Genomic DNA, 16491 nt, shown 5'->3' on the forward strand with positions numbered 1-16491 from the left:
GCTCTTAAAGGGCTTGCATACAGACTCACCTGCTCTAGGACCCAGTGCAAAAGCAGCAGTTTGAAAAGTGCCTGGAACATATATAAAGGATATCAATTAATCTTAAAGCATCTACCAGAGGGGCAGGGGTCTGTTGGAACTCTCTCTAGGGATGGAGGCACTGGAAGGCACCATCTTTGCACTGTTCTTCTGCCCTGCTAACCTGGCACTTGCAGGTGCCATTTTTGGCACTCTCCTCTCTACCTTGCTAGCAACATTTGTCCTGGCCCAGCACTCCATCACAGTCCCACTACACCAAACCCCCCAGTGTTTCACCATGGTCCAGCATCACTAAACATAGCAGGCACACACAGTCCACACAGGGGATTCCCCTTGAATGCCTGGCATTGGTAGCCGGGGGGCTTGCATTTCTGGGCCCTGTGGGACTGAGACAATCAGACATTTCTTGGAAAGCTACCACCCCCAGGGCACCACACAGACAACAGACTAAAACACACTCACAGTCTTTTTGTGACCACCCCCTCAAGATTGGGAGAGATAGCTGTTTTGCCTAATACACAGAATCAAACACAGAGAGTCAAGCAAAATGAGGAAACAAAGAAATATGATCCAAATGAAAGAACAAGATAAAAGTCCCAAAGAAAACTTTAATGAAATGTAGATAAGTAATTTACCCAACAAAGAGTTCAAAGTAACGATCATATAGATGCTTACTGATCTTGGGAGAAGAATGGATGAACACAGAGAATTTCAACAATGAGATAGCAAATATAAGACAATACCAAACAGCAATCACAGAGCTGAAGAATACAACTGAACTGAAAAATGTACTGGAGGAGTTTAACAGCCGGCTAGATGAAGCAAAAGAATCAGTGAACTTGAAGGCAGGGTAGCGGAACTCACACAAATAGTGCAGCAGAAAGAAAAAAGAACTTAAAAAAGTGAAGATAGCTTAAGAGACCTGTTGCACAATATCATTTGAAACAACATTCATATTATAGGGGTCCTAGAAGGAAAAGAAAAATAGAAAGGGGAAGAAAACTTATTTGAAGAAATAAAGGCTGAAAACATCCCTTTTCTGGGGAAGGAAACAGACATTCAGATCCAGGAAGCCCAGAGAGTTCCAAATAAGATGAACCTAAAGAGACCCACACAAAGACACATTGTAATTAAAATGTCAAAATTTAAAGACAAGGAGAGACTCTTAAAAGCAGCAAGAGGAAATCAAGTTGTTGCTTACAAAGAAACCCCCATAAGACTATCAGTGGATTTTTCAGCAGAAATTTTGCAGGCTAGAAAAGAGTGGCATGGTATATTCAAAGTGTTGAAAGCAAAAAACTTTCAACCAAAAATATTCTACCTGGCAAGACTATCATTCAGAATTTAAGAAGAGATAAAGATTTTTCCAGAAAGGCAAAAACTGCAGGAGTTCACCACCACAAAACCAGCCTAACAAGAAATGTTAAAGGGAGTTCTTTAAGCTGAAATGAAAGGCACTAATTAGTAACAAGAGAACATAACAAAAGAAAAATCTCACTGGTAAAGGTAAATATAAAGTAAAACTAGCAGACTAAACAATTATAAAGCTAATATAAAGGCTAAAAATAACTATAACAACAAAAATTAATTAAGAGATATACAAAATCAAAAATATAAACTGACATCAGAAACAAAACGTGACAGCAGGGGAGTAAAAATATAGAGTTTTAGAATGTGTTTAAAATTAACTTGCTATCAATATAAAATAGCCTGATATATATATAGGCTGATATATATGAGCCTCATGGTAACCACAAAGCAAAACCTATAGTAGATACACAAAAGATAATGAGAATGGAATCTAAACATAACAGCAAAAAAAGTCATCAAACCACAAGGAAAGAGAGCAAAAGAAGAAGAAAGGAACAGAGGAAATGCAAAACAGCAAGAAAACAATTAACAAAATGGTAAGGAGTACATACCTATCAATAATTGCTTTAAATGTAAGTGTACTGAATTCTCCAATCAAAAGACAAAGAACAGCTGAATGGATAAAAAAAAAAGATCTATCTATATGCTGCCTACAAGAGATTCACTTCAGATGTAGGGACACAAACAGACTAAAAGTGAAGGGATGGAAAAAGATGTTTTTTGCAAATGAAAACCAAAAGAAAACTGGGATAGCTATACTTAGATAAATTAGACTTTAAAAAGAAGACTGTAATAAAAGACAAAGGTGGACATTACATAATGATAAAGGGATCAATCCAACAAGTAGATATAACACTAGTAAATATCTATGCATCCAACATAGTAGAACCTAAATATATAAAGAAAATATTATCAGACCTAAACAGAGAAATTGACAGCAATACAATAATAGTAGGGGACTTTAATATTCAATTTACATCAGTGGATAGATCATCCAGACAGAAAATCAATAAGAAAACTTTGGTCTTAAACGACACAGTAAACCAGATGGACTTAAAAGATATATACAGAGCGTTTCATCCAAAAGCAGAATACACATTCTTCTCAAATGCAGGTGGAATATCTCCAGGATAGATCATATGTTAGGCTACAAAATAAGTCTCATGAAATTTAAGAAGATTGAAATCATATCAGGCATCTTTTCAGACCACAATGGTATAAACTGGAAATCAATCACAAAGACAAAAGTGGAAAAATCACAAATATGTAGAGATTAAACAACATGCTATTGAACAACCAATGGGTCGACAAAGAAATGAAAGGGGAAATCAAAAAATACCTGAGACAAATGAAAATGAAAATACCACATTCCAAAATTTATGGGGTACAGCAAAAGGAGTTATAAGAGGGAAGTTCATGGCAATCAGGCCTACCTCAAGAATCAAGATAAATCTCAAATAAACAACCTAACTTTACACCTCCAGGAACCAGAAAAAGAACAAATGAAGCCCCAAATCAGTAGAAGGAAGAAAATAATAAAGATCGGGGCAGAAATAAAGGAAATAGAGACTAAGAAAACAATAGAAAAGATCAATGAAACTAAGAGCTAGTTTTTTGAGAAGATAAAATTGACAAACTTTTATCTAGACTCACCAGGAAAAAAAGAGAAAGGGCTCAAATAAATAAAATCAGAAATGAAAAAGAAGTTACAACTGATACTACAGAAATATAAAGATCATAATAGACTGAACAATTATATGCCAACAGATTGGACAACCTAGAAGAAAAGGATAAGAAACATACAATCTTCAAAGACTGAACTATAAAGAAATAGAAAATTTGAATAGACCAATTACTAATAAGGAGATTACATCAGTAATAAAAAACCTCAAACAAAAGTCCAGGACCAGATGGCTTTGCTGGTGAATTCTACCAAGCATTGAAAGAAGATTTAATACCTATCCTTCTCAAACTCTTCCAAAAAATTGAGGAAGGAGGGAACACTTTCAAACTCATTTTATGAGGCCAACATTACCCTGATACTAAAACCAGACAAGGATACTACAAGAAAAGAAAATTACAGGCCAACATACATAATGAACATAGATGCAAAAATCCTAAACAAAATATTAGCAAACTGAATTCAACAATACATTAAAAGGATCATACACCATGATCAAGTGGGATTTATTCCAGGGATGCAAGGATGGTTCAACATCAGCAATTCAATCAACATGATAAACCACATTAACAAAATGAAGGATAAAAATCATATAATCATCTCAGTAGATGCAGAAAAAGCAGTTGACAAAATTCAACATCCATTTTTGATAAAAACTCTCAACAAAGTGGATATAGAGGGAATGTACCTCAGCATAATAAAGGCCATATATGACAAGCCCACAGCTAACTTCATACTTAATGGTGAAAAGCTGAGAGCTTTTCCTCTAAGATCAAGAACAAAACAAGGATACACACTTTTGCCACTTTTATTTGACGTAGTGCTGGAAGTCTTACCCAGAGTAATTAGGCAAGAAAAAGAAATAAAATGCATCCGAATTGGAAAGCAAGAGCTAAAATTGTCTCTATTTGCAGCTGACATGATATTAAATATAGAAAACCCTAAAAACGCCACCAAAAAACTTTTAGAACTAATAAATCTACTAAAATTGAAGGATACAAAATCCATATACAAAAATGTGTTGCATTCCTATAAACTGATAATGAACTATCAGAAAGAAAAATTAAGAAAATCTCATTTACTATTGCTTGAAAAAGAATACGTAGGAATAAATTTAATGAAGGAAGTGAAAGATCTGTACTCTGAAAACTATAAGGCATTGCTAAAAGAACTTCCATGCTTATGGTTTGGAAGAATTATTATTAAATGTCCATACTACCCAGAGCAATATACAGATTCAATACAATCCCTATCAAAACTCCAATGGCATTTTTCACAGGATTAGAACAAATAATTCTAAAATTTTTATGGGACCACAAAGATCCCAAAGAGCCAAAGAAATCTTGAGAAAGAAGAGTGAAGCTGATGGTATCATGTGCCCTGATTTTAAACTATATTACAAAGCTATAGTAGTCAAAAGAGTGTGATATTAACATAAAAACAGACAAACAGATCAATGGAACAGAATAGAGAGCCTGTAAATAAACCCACACATATCTGGACAATTAATTTATGACAAAGAATCCAAGAATAATGGGGAAAGAACAGTGTCTTCAATATATGATGTTGGGAATACTGTACAGCCACATGCAAAAGGATGAAACTGGACCACAATTCTACACCATATGCAAAAATTAACTCAAAATAGACTAAAGACTTGAATGCAAGGCCTGAAACCATAAAATTTCTAGAATAAAATGTGAATAGTAATCTCCTTGACATCAGTCTTAGTGATTTTTTTTGGATCTTACTCCAAAGGTAAGGGAAATGAAAGCAAAAATAAATAAATGAGACTACCAAATCAAAAAGCTTCGGCACAGCAAAGGAAACCATCAACAAAATGAAAAGGCACTTTACTGAATTGGAGAAGATATTTGCAAATCATATATCTGATAAGGGGTTAATATTCAAAATATATAAAGAACTCATACAACTCAACACCAAAAAAGCAATCCAATTAAAAAATGGACAGAGGATCTTTTTCCCAAAGAAAAAGACATTTTCTCAGAGAAGACATACAGATGTACAACAGGCACATGAAAAGATGCTCAGTATCACTAATTATCAGGGAAATGCAAATCAAAACCACAATGAGATATCACTTCAAACTTATTAGAGTGGCTATACTGAAAAGACAAGAAATAACAAGTAGTGGAGAGGATGTGGAGAAAAGGGAACCCTCATACACTCTTGGAGGGAATATGAATTGGTGCAGCCACTATGAAAAACAATATGGAGATTCCTCAAAAAATTAAAAATAGAAATATCATACTGTCCAGCTATTCTACTTCTGGGTATTTTTCCAAAGAATACGAAATATGAAAACACTGATTCAAAAAGATATAGGCACCCCTGTGTTCACTGCAGCATTATTTATAATGCCAAGATATGGAAACAACCTAAGTGTCCATCAATAGATGAATGGATGAAGATGTGGTGTATATATATGTACACACATACATACATAAATACACACAATAGAATAGCACTTAGCCATAAAAAAGAAGGATATCTTCCATTTGCGATGACATGGATGGACTTGGAGGGTGTTATGCTAAGTGAAATAAGTCAGATGGAGAAAGACAAATGCCATATGATTTCACTTATATGTGGAATCTAAAAAAACAAAACAAATGAACAAACAAAACAAAACAAAAACAACCTCATAGATACAGAGAACCGATTGGTGCTTACCAGAAGGAAAGAGGATTGAGGATAGGTGAAATAGGTGAAGGGAGCCAATTGTATGGTGATGAATGGTAAGTAGATTTATTGTGGTGATCGCTTTGTAGTGTGTACAGATATCAAACTAGAATTTTCTTCACCTGAAACATATAATGCTGTATACCAATTTTACTTCAATAACAATAGAATATGTCAAATTATATTTTCCCACTCATAGTGAAAATAATTGTCTTTTTCAAAATATTAACCTCTACCAACGAAGTTTGAAGTCATCAATTTAAAAAAGGTATTTCACTGAGAACACAGGTCAAAACTGTCATAGTGTAATAAGCTGATCAGAGATCTCAAAACCATTTCTTATGTACATCTACCCAGCACCTCTTCCTTTTTTTGGTAACAGTATCCCTTATTTTCTCTTAGAAAAGATCTGTCAATCAGTGATCAGTTTCAGCCAATAAGATTTGGAGGCAGATCTGGGCATAACCATCTGGCCAATCACAATATACTACCAACATCATTTATAATAATTGGCTGAGGGATGGGTCTGTAATTGATGCTGAGCAAGTAAGAGTCAACTCCAGAATTTCTGCTGGACATTTTTGGTATCAGGTGGTCTTTTGCATCTGGAGTAGCTAAGTAATTGAAATAGAAGCTTAGAGCTACTGGTTGACCATATTTGTTACTAAATGGGGAGAGCCAGTCTGAGAAAAATGCCAACCCCAGAAAAACAGGGCTGAGAGAAGGAGAGAGAACGATTACTGATGTCTTTTTTGAACATTTGGATAGAATCCTACGGATGGCTGCCTTAGCCCTGATTTTTCAATTAAAAAACAATGCATTCTGCTTTTGATTAAATAGTTTGAGTTGGGGTTCTATCACTGGCAACCAAGTGTCCTGGCTGTTAACAAGTGGATGATAAAATCATGACTTATTTACTGGTCATTTTCTTATTCGTTTTTAAATTAAGCACTTAAAATTAAAGTCTATTAATCCATTTTGATAATAGAAAAAAACTCAATACAAACTAAAATAGTAAATGTTATGGAAGATTAATTCATTTGCTTGTCAGTCAGCAACATTCATTAATTGCGTCTGATAAAGCTAGAAAAGATTTAGGAGTGGTTTTTATAATGCTTAAAGAGATAGGAACAAGAAAAACATATACAATGAGATCCATAAAGCCACGAGTAAAAAGAACTTCAGAGAATACTTCAGCACGGGCTAGGAAGTTATATAAGTTATCACTAAGATCCCTTCTAAATATGAAGGTCTGTGATTTTTTTATTCTAAAATGGTAGACAAGGGCAATTATGTTAAACAAAATATATAAGTAAATTTAAGAGAGATAAGCAATCAGAGCTTTGTGGAAATAGGATAGAGTATGAAAAGATGGCAAGCATTTAGTTGGATTATGAAGGAGGGAGGGCATTGAGTTGTTGGAGAAATTATATTTTTCTTCCATAATATTTTAATTTTATCTTTAATTCTCTTATTATAGCATCAACTTTCATGGATTGATATAATCTCAGAGCATCTAATCTCACAAATATTCTTGTTGAACAGTTATTGTATACTTTCATTTAAGACTTTCTAGAATATTGCTCTTAATTTGGCTTGTAAGGAAAGACTGTTGAGCTACAAAATATAGACAACATGATTAGATGGATATAGAAATATAATTGGAGATAAAAATTGGACAGAAAAGTACAATATTCATAGCAGTGTTTCTTAAATGGGGGTTCGCTTTAGAATCATCCATGGAGCTTATTAAAATCATACAATTAAAGACCCTATCCCATTGCTCCTCTTCAATAGATCTGGGATGTGTTCCAGGCATTTTTGTATAAAGCCTTACAGATGATTCTGATGAATAATGTTGTTTGAGAATAACTGGGCTAAAGGTAACACAACAACCTAACATGAGTTAACCCTCATACTCAGCAATACTATTAGATATACGTGTATAATTCCCCATAGTATGCTTTTGTAAATGTGCAATGAAGTGTGCTATGATCATATGCGTATTAGCACAGTAAAACCATACCAAACACAGAAAGCAGTTTAAAAGTTTAATCCTGTGCTTCTCAAACTTGACTATGAAACCCTCTGGTAATGTTATACCAATTATCATCCTACTGAATTAGTTTCCACAGAAACAAATGTGAATAGAAACTCATGTCAGGGGCTCTCAAATATACCTGTGTTGATTTTAAAATTGAGATATTTTTCACTTCACCACTTTTAATCTAGCAACTCAATCATTAACTATGGGGTCAAGGTAGTTTGAAAGACGTTTAATTTTAAACCCTTTTGTCTTCCATAATTATGTACTTTTGCACTAGCCACTAGAATGTAATCTTCAATGTCAGAATGGCTAGAAAGACTTTCAAGAAAAGCAAAATAACAGTTGCCTCTCCCAACTTTCAGCATACTGAACAATTCAGGGTATGAAAAAACCATATTCCCCAAAGAACACACAGGTAGAACATAAAGTATTTCAAACCCTAATGAGAAGGGTCCACTTTTTTGTTAATAGGGTTAATTTAAAACCAAAATTTTTGTTGCACTACAGCTTATGATATACTTACTAGATTAGAAATATATGACTTTTTAAGAACTACACGTGCTGTAAAAGATCAAACCTCACAGTCCAGAAGCAAGATATTTCTGAAGTGTCAAGAAAGTGACAGGGAAGTGGGTTAGGTACTGACCTCCACTCCCCAGACAGCAGAGATCTCATTACATTCTACCAGCAATACTTCCTTGCTCTCTCATCGTGCTGCAGTATTATGTAGTGTTTCAAAGCAATAGCTTTTGAAGTTTCCACCATGGTCAGAAGGTTTCATGTGGATTGCTTCCATGCGTACATCTCTGGGTCTTGAGCTGTGCTTGTGGGTTTTTTTGTGTGTGTGTCTTTCAGTTTTGCACAAATGTTTGAAGGTTATAGTTTTCTGGGTGCCTGTGAATAAAGTCAATGCTCTATTTCCTGCTGTCCTACAACTTCCATAAAAGAGGTGCAACTTAAAGCACTGTTTCCAGAGTATATAGTTCTTCCTTCTTGAGGAAATAATTTGGCATCAGATTTTAATCTGATCAGATTTTATTGTTGTTTTCTTTGAATTTTGCATCTTTGCAACCCAGATATTATCAACCAAGGCTTTACCTTATTTACAAAACTTCCAAGAAAGTCGTAGACATTCAAATGCTCAGTATTGTTGGCAGTATTATAAAATGATGCAAGCATGGCTACACAGGATAATAATACTATTCACTAATGCAGTATGTATGCTATTGTGGTAGTATATTTCCCAAATGTTCATTTCAATTCTATTACTTTTTGCTGATGTCTGGCTATTTATTAATAGGATAGACTAGGCTAATGTTTCAGCATCCTTACTTCTGCTCTTTGCAAATCTAACCTAGACTGTTTATTCCAATGCAATATTCACCTTTAAATAATTGTCTTGAAATAGCTTGAAATTCTCTCTCTCGACACACACACACACAGACACGTATATTTATGCACATGTACGCACTATGTGAAATTCTAGCTAATAAAGAATAACAGGATAAAATAATACAAAAAGCCCAATGGGCTATTGCCAGGTCTCTTAGAGCATTCTGAAGTTTTCTTTCAGTATCTTGTTGCTTTCAAAGTCTAATTTTCCCGAAATATTTTCCATAACTAAATGCCCCCATGCTATAGGAGCCTTGAACCATAATCTCTAATTTAGCACCATTTTCTTATCTGTATATTGTTGTTTACATTAAGTATGATATCTTTGGCAATCAATTTTAATGGGCAGGTATTAACTTTCAATAGTGGCCTGCATGTAATGACAGTGATGAAGAGCATTGCAACAGAATGCTCCTAAATTAATCTGCCAATTTGACCCAGTAACCGACATGCATACTAAAACACTGATGTGAATTGAAAATAAAATAACTGCACTTGACAGATATAATAGTTTAAGTGATTTCAAATTAACTGCATCCCACTGACCGCAAGTGAAGAACGTGTGCTTTTCCCTGCAATGAAATGTGCTCTGGGGGCTCATTATACAGAGCAGAGTAAGTAAATCCAGAGTAGAGTAATTGATGCTGGGGAGGAGAGAGTGACAGCTACTTAATGATTCTCAAACTTATACATAAATATATTACAAGCACTTCATATGTTATTTTTCTCTTTTCAATTTTGGAATATTATAAGCTTAAAACTGGACTGCATAGTAATTTTAAAATATGATATAGCTCTTAAGAAAAGTTATTCATAACAAAGATGTCTCAACTGCTTCAAGAAAACAGTAGATAACAAATGCCTTTTTCCATTAAAAATATCTAGATATTACCACAACCTTTGTTCTTCTCTTCTTTTCCCCTAAGAACCCATGTAATAATTATTATCTGAATTGTTAAACCTCCTTAGTTTTTATATTGAGTATAAAAAATATGACTTCATGCATGTGTTGTTATATACATTTTGCTTCTGTTTTTAGAGCATTTAAATATTGTTGTTAAAATATTTTTTGAGAGCCAGCCCTGATGGCCTAGCAGTTAAGTTTGGTGCATTCTGCTTTGGCCGCCCAGGTTCAGTTCCCAGTCACAGAACCACATCTCTCATCTGTCGGTAGCCATGCTGTGGTGGTGGCTCATACAGAAGAACTAGAAAGACTTACAACTAGAATATACAAGTTTGTACTTGGGCTTGGAGGAGGGAAAAAAAAAGGGAGAGAGGAAGATTGGCAACAGATGTTAGCTCAGGGCAAATCTTTCCCAACAAAAAATTTAAAAAATAAATAATTAATTAATTAATTTAATATTTTTTTTAAAAAGTGGAAATGTTGAAATATTTAAAAATTAAACCAAAATGATATAGTTTTTTCCAAAAAAAAAAATTGGCTAACATCAAGTTTATGCTGAGGAACAGGTGAGTAGCTGAATAAATGGAGCTTTCAGCCTTCCATTTTATCAAATTTGAATATAGTTGGCAGCAGAATTTCTATTCAAGGAATGAAGATAGCAAGGTTATTTGGTTTGTTTAAATTGGGTAAGATTTCTCAGGGGTTATGATTTACCACTCATTTCTAAAGTATTGTAGGAGAGTAACATTTGCCACCCCAAAATGTGTCTCTTTGACTTGAGGATTTTTTTAGGCTGATTATTTTTAAGAAACAAAAGACTCAAGAAGAAACTTTGTCTCTCTCCATCTGCCTAAAAAGAATTTAGATAGAGGACCTGTTTCAGGAAGGAGATATCAGTACAGATAACCACATTATAATATGAACAAGGTGTGGCACACAGGGAGGAAGCTACCAAGGCCCCTTTGCTCAAAGTCCTCTCTGTGTCCCATTGTCTCCAGATGGCCCAACAAACATTTGTTTACCACACATTAACTCTGTTCATCTTCCTGTAAATTGCCTCCTTTCCCTTTGAAGTCCTCAGCCCCTGCCCTCTTCTCCTTAGTCCAGAATGACAAAAAAAAAAAAAAAAAAAAAAAAGAAACCTCATTTGCCTGACTGTCTTTGGAATTTTTCAGGCTTATGTGAATTCTCCATGTGTATATATTAATTTGATTTTCTCCTGTTAACCTGTCTTATGTTATTTGAATTGTTATCAGCCTTAAGAACAAAGAAGGGAAGGGAGGAGTTGTCCCCTCCCCCACAACATACACAGTTATTTTTATTGACTATGAAGAAATGTTTCAACAAAATTCATCCTTAATGAACATGGAATGTAAAAGACACTAATATATAATTTTTATTTGATTTAATTCTACCTGAGAATTGACTTTCATTCATTTTATGTTCAGGGCCAAATGTGCTTACTCTCATCAGGCCACTGGAATAGCATACAAGTGTGGTGATGGTTCTTTCCATCTTTCATTCAGTAAGCACTAGTTGGTTCTTGGTATTTGCTAGCTTCTCTGCTAGATGTTTGATAAAAAATATTTCCTCTAGGGGCCAGCCTGGTGGCATAGTGGTTAAGTTTGCATGCTCCGCTTCAGCAGCCCGGGTTTGCAGTTTTGGATCCCGGGTGCAGACCGACACACAGCTTATCAAGCCATGCTGTGACAGGCATCCCACATATGAAGTAGAGGAAGATGGGCACTGATGTTAGTCCAGGGCCAATCTTCCTCAGCCGAAAGAGGAGGATTGGCAATGGATGTTAGCTCAGGGCTAATCTTCCTCGCCAAAAAAAACCCAAAATATTTCCTCTAGCTCTGAGGGGAAAAATCCTTTTGATGCAGCAGTGAAAAGTAGTATAACACAGAAATGTTCCCAAGGGTTCTGGGAACCCAGAGGATGATATATCAATGAATTTTTGGAAAAATTAGTTCTAGACGAGTTTAAGGCTCAGAGGAGTAATCTAGGGGAAGAGGGAATGTGGGGGCATTCTAGAGAGGGGGATTGGGATGTGCAAATGCATGAAGGTAGCAGAGAATGTAATCTATTTGGAAAACTATAAGTGCATGGGTAACATACCATATTGGGCTGCGTGGAGGTGACGAGGCCATAAAGAAAGGCAAGGAGAAGAATATGAAGGCAGTTAAAAAAATGTTTTGCTAACAAATTTTTAATGCGTATATTCGTTCATTCATTCATATTTCAACGTATATTTATATGCTATGCACTGTATCTGGAACTGGGGACACAACAGCAAACAAAAAAAGTATGGACACCATATTCATTTTGTTTATTGTTTATAGGAGAGACAGATAATATACGTACCTTTACAGGGAAATTTCAGGGTGCTGAAATACATAGGATGGAATACATGGGATGGAATGCCCAGATAACTCAGGGGATTACAGAAAATTTCCATAGAAAATTAACATACATAAGAGATATGAAATCTACATGAAGATTAGCCTGATGAACAGGGATTAATACTGGGGAGAGTGTTCTAGAAATAGGGAACACATGAGAAGGCTTGGAGGCAAGCAGGCATAGTACAAGCTCAGGGTGTGGAGGGGACTGAAAGAAGTTCTGTATGGCTGATGCTTAGAGGACTAGTGGAAGAGACAAATGTGAAAAATAAACTTGGAACGATAAGCAGGGATTAGGCCATGCAAGCCTTGTTAGCATGATATGGAATTTGGATAGGGAGAAGCCTGAGAAAGCCAATAGGTTGGGGGATGGCAGATGCAAGTTTGAACTTATGAAAGCTCTGGAAGGGCCAAATGAGAAAGAAAGAGCAATTTGTGCTTATACTAGTTTTATCTAGTTAGGAGGTGACAATAACTTTGATTAAAGGAATAATGATGGAATTGAAGAAAAATGAACAGAATTGTAAGATATAATGGATGAAGAATTGATTGATTTTAGTCACTGATTAGATATGGATAAGGATAAAAGTGAGTCATGGATTATGCCCAGAATTCTGATTTAGGTGACTGGGAGGATGATTGTGACAGCCACTTAGATGGGAGACAAAAGAGAAGTTGCAGCCATGGACAAATGATGAATTTAGTTTTGGATTTGGTGAACTTGAGGTGGCTGTAAACTTAGCGTAAATGTCTGGTAGGCATTTGGACATGTGAGTCTGAAACTCTGGAGAGACTTATAAAATAGGGAAAGAGATTTGAAAGCACTATGGAGATGGCAATTAAAGCTGAGAGAGAGTAACATGGTTCATGGAATTGGATTAGGATCAAACCTCAAGGAACACCAGTACTTAACTAGAGGAAGAAGAGGGGCCTGTGAAGGAAACATATGTGCCCATTATTAGAGGAGAAATGAGAGGCCTACAATTACAGCCAGAGGTAGGGTGAGGATTGACGGGACACAGACTCACAGGCCTAGAGGAAGAGACTATTTCAAGAGCATCAAATGCTATAGAAAAGACTGAGAAAGGAGCACTGGATTTACCAACAATGATCTTGGCAAAAATAGTTTCTATTATAGTCACATGCCACATAACATTTCAGTCAACAACATACTTCATATACGATGGTGGTCCCATGCCATTAGTACCTAGATGTGTAGTACGCTATACCACCTAGGTTTGTGTAAGTACACTCCGTGATGTTTACACAACAACAAAATCGCCTAACGAAGCATTTCTCAGAACGTATCCTCATCATTAAGCAATGCATGACTGTATAATGGATGGGGAAAAATAGTGGAGAGAATGTTCTAGAAAGAGGGAACAGTGCATGAAAAGGCTTGGAGGCAAGCAGGCATTGTCCATGCTTGGAGAACTGAAAAAAGTTGTGTATGGCTGATGCTTAGAGGATGAGTGGAAGAGACAAATGTGAGAAATAAACCTGGAGCAATAACCAGAGAGCAATAAGTTGATGAGTGTGTGTGGAGTGGCCAAAGACTACAAAGAAAACTCTTTCAAAAAGTGGTGTTCCAAAGGGAGGAAGAGATAGCAGATAGCAGGTGTTCCACATTGATCAATAACATTTTAGTGTTTTGTTTTTTTTCAGATGGCAGAGACTTAAACATGTTTAAATATTGATAGGAAGGAGCCAGTAGAGAGGAAAGGTTGAAGACCAAGTGTTGACCCATAAGGGTGTGGTTGCTGTTGGAGAGGAGAGATGTGAAGCTAAGAAAAGTGAAACACGTGTGCCTGCTATTAGAGGGGAAATGAGAGGCTCACAGCAAGAAACAATGTGTGTTGTTCCTCACATTGGAAGGTTCAAGCAGAAGTACTCTCAGTTTACTTGGGTGGAAGCTTGGCTAGAAGATGGGTACATTTCAGCATAAAGAATTATTATTTTATAAATAGGAGTGTAAAAGTCATATGAAGAGGTAGAAAATTATTTTTCTCCATCAACTTCATGTAGACTGAACTAGATGGTCTTTGGGAAAAAAATCTCATATTTATTGTATGAAGTTATAATAGTCATAAGGTACTTAAGAGGTAACCTGGCCATGGCAGTGGTACATGAACAAAGCTATCCATTTTCCCATGTCCGAGAGGACTAGAAGTCACTCTTTCCTTTGTTAAGGGGAAGAAGCAGCTGGAGTGGGTGAAAATTCCATTTGCAACGACTTGAAACTGATGCAAAAGTTTGTGATACCCAAGGAAGGAGGGAGACTTATATTCCAGTTTCCTCTGGGGACACATGTTGTCCCCATGGGGGAAGAGAACTTAAATAGAGGACCACAGAAATGATAAAAGATAAACTGGTGGGGCCGGCCAGGTGGCACAAGCGGTTAAGTGCGTGCGCTCCGCTGCGGCAGCCTGGGGTTCGCCGGTTAGGATCCTGGGCGCGCACCGACGCATTGCTTGGCAAGCCATGCTGTGGCGGCGTCCCATATAAAGTAGAGGAAGATGGGCACGGTTGTTAGCCTGGGGCCAGTCTTCCTCAGCAAAAAAAGAGGAGGATTGGCATCGGATGTTAACACAAGGCTGATGTCCTCACAAAAAAAAAAAAAAAGATAAACTGGTTTGTGGGAGAGTTAAATGTTGAAGCATTCACATAGGATTACTTTGTAAAGGCTCAACCATCACAGCAATTAGCCATTGCTAAAGAAGTGGATTAGATAAACAAATGCACAATTCTCAAAGGTACAAACTCTGTATTGTTTGGGGACTAACTCTTTATTTAATTCCAGCGCTTATTTGTTCTGGAGAAGGTGGTTGAGGCAGCATTTAGTAAAATGGTTGGTATCCCCTCTTACCCACCTTAACCATGATTATCTGGAGTATATTTGCTCACCACATTGTAGAAGACCAGGAGAAGAGAAATACCAACCAACAACTGCTGCCCAGACAAAATACCCTAATTACTTAGTTCTCCTCCGTAATGGAAAATTCTCCTTGAGGAAGAGAATACAGGGACATGGTCACATTTGTGACAAAGTCATGGTAGTGACAATTTGCCCGGGTGTGTGATTTCCATTTGGCCATAGAAGCTTGGCATAGGTATGGGTAGTTGTAACATTTGAGTTATTCCATCATATATTAATTTATTCAACTTTGACTAGAACTTTTAAGAACTATCCTGATCTGCATTTTATAAATGAGGAAACTGAGGCGCAGAAAGGCTAAGTGACTCAGAAATAGCCACATCAGGCTTTGAGTCTAGGGACGCTGTTTCCAAAGTCCGTGCATTTAACCAATATTGACAAGTTACTTTTAGCCATTTGTTTCCTAATGAGATTAGACTGGAGATAATATTAAGAACACTATAGAAAAAATTTTGATTCTGGCCATGAGAAAGTGATAGGTATTGAAGTTATCCTCTTGCCTAAAATTATAAAACTAGATAATATATATATTCTGGCCAATATATATGAAGTTATTATTTTTAGGCACTGGATAGACACCACAGAGCAGTGATCCTTGAGAATAGGGAAGTACCTGAGGTGAACACCATAATCATGCTCCCTTTCTGCCTGGGGACTTTTTCTGTATTGTAGCACAGGAAAGTAGACCCAAACAAAATCTTCAATTTTGCTCAGTAGAAGATACAGAGATTGGATGTAGGGCTGCAGAGATTTCAGGAATTTGTGGGTTAGCTGTGCAGAGAGGGGGAAGCTGTGCAGAGGAGTTCCACAATCTTTATGAAGTGTTTGGCTAAAAAGTGAAACCTGGTAGAGAGCAGCCACTGGTGGGTTTTGAGCTGATTAGAGATTCTACAGGTCCTCCTGTGCTGGGAAATGTTGAGGTTCTGACAAGCCAGAGCGGAGAGACCTTGTTAAACATCCTGAATGTACAACTGATTTCCCAGAAAGGCCGTGCATTGAAATTCGGGCTACTCT

Source organism: Diceros bicornis, chromosome 2 (assembly GCF_020826845.1).
Source record: "Diceros bicornis minor isolate mBicDic1 chromosome 2, mDicBic1.mat.cur, whole genome shotgun sequence".
In the NCBI taxonomy this organism is placed as follows: domain Eukaryota; kingdom Metazoa; phylum Chordata; class Mammalia; order Perissodactyla; family Rhinocerotidae; genus Diceros; species Diceros bicornis.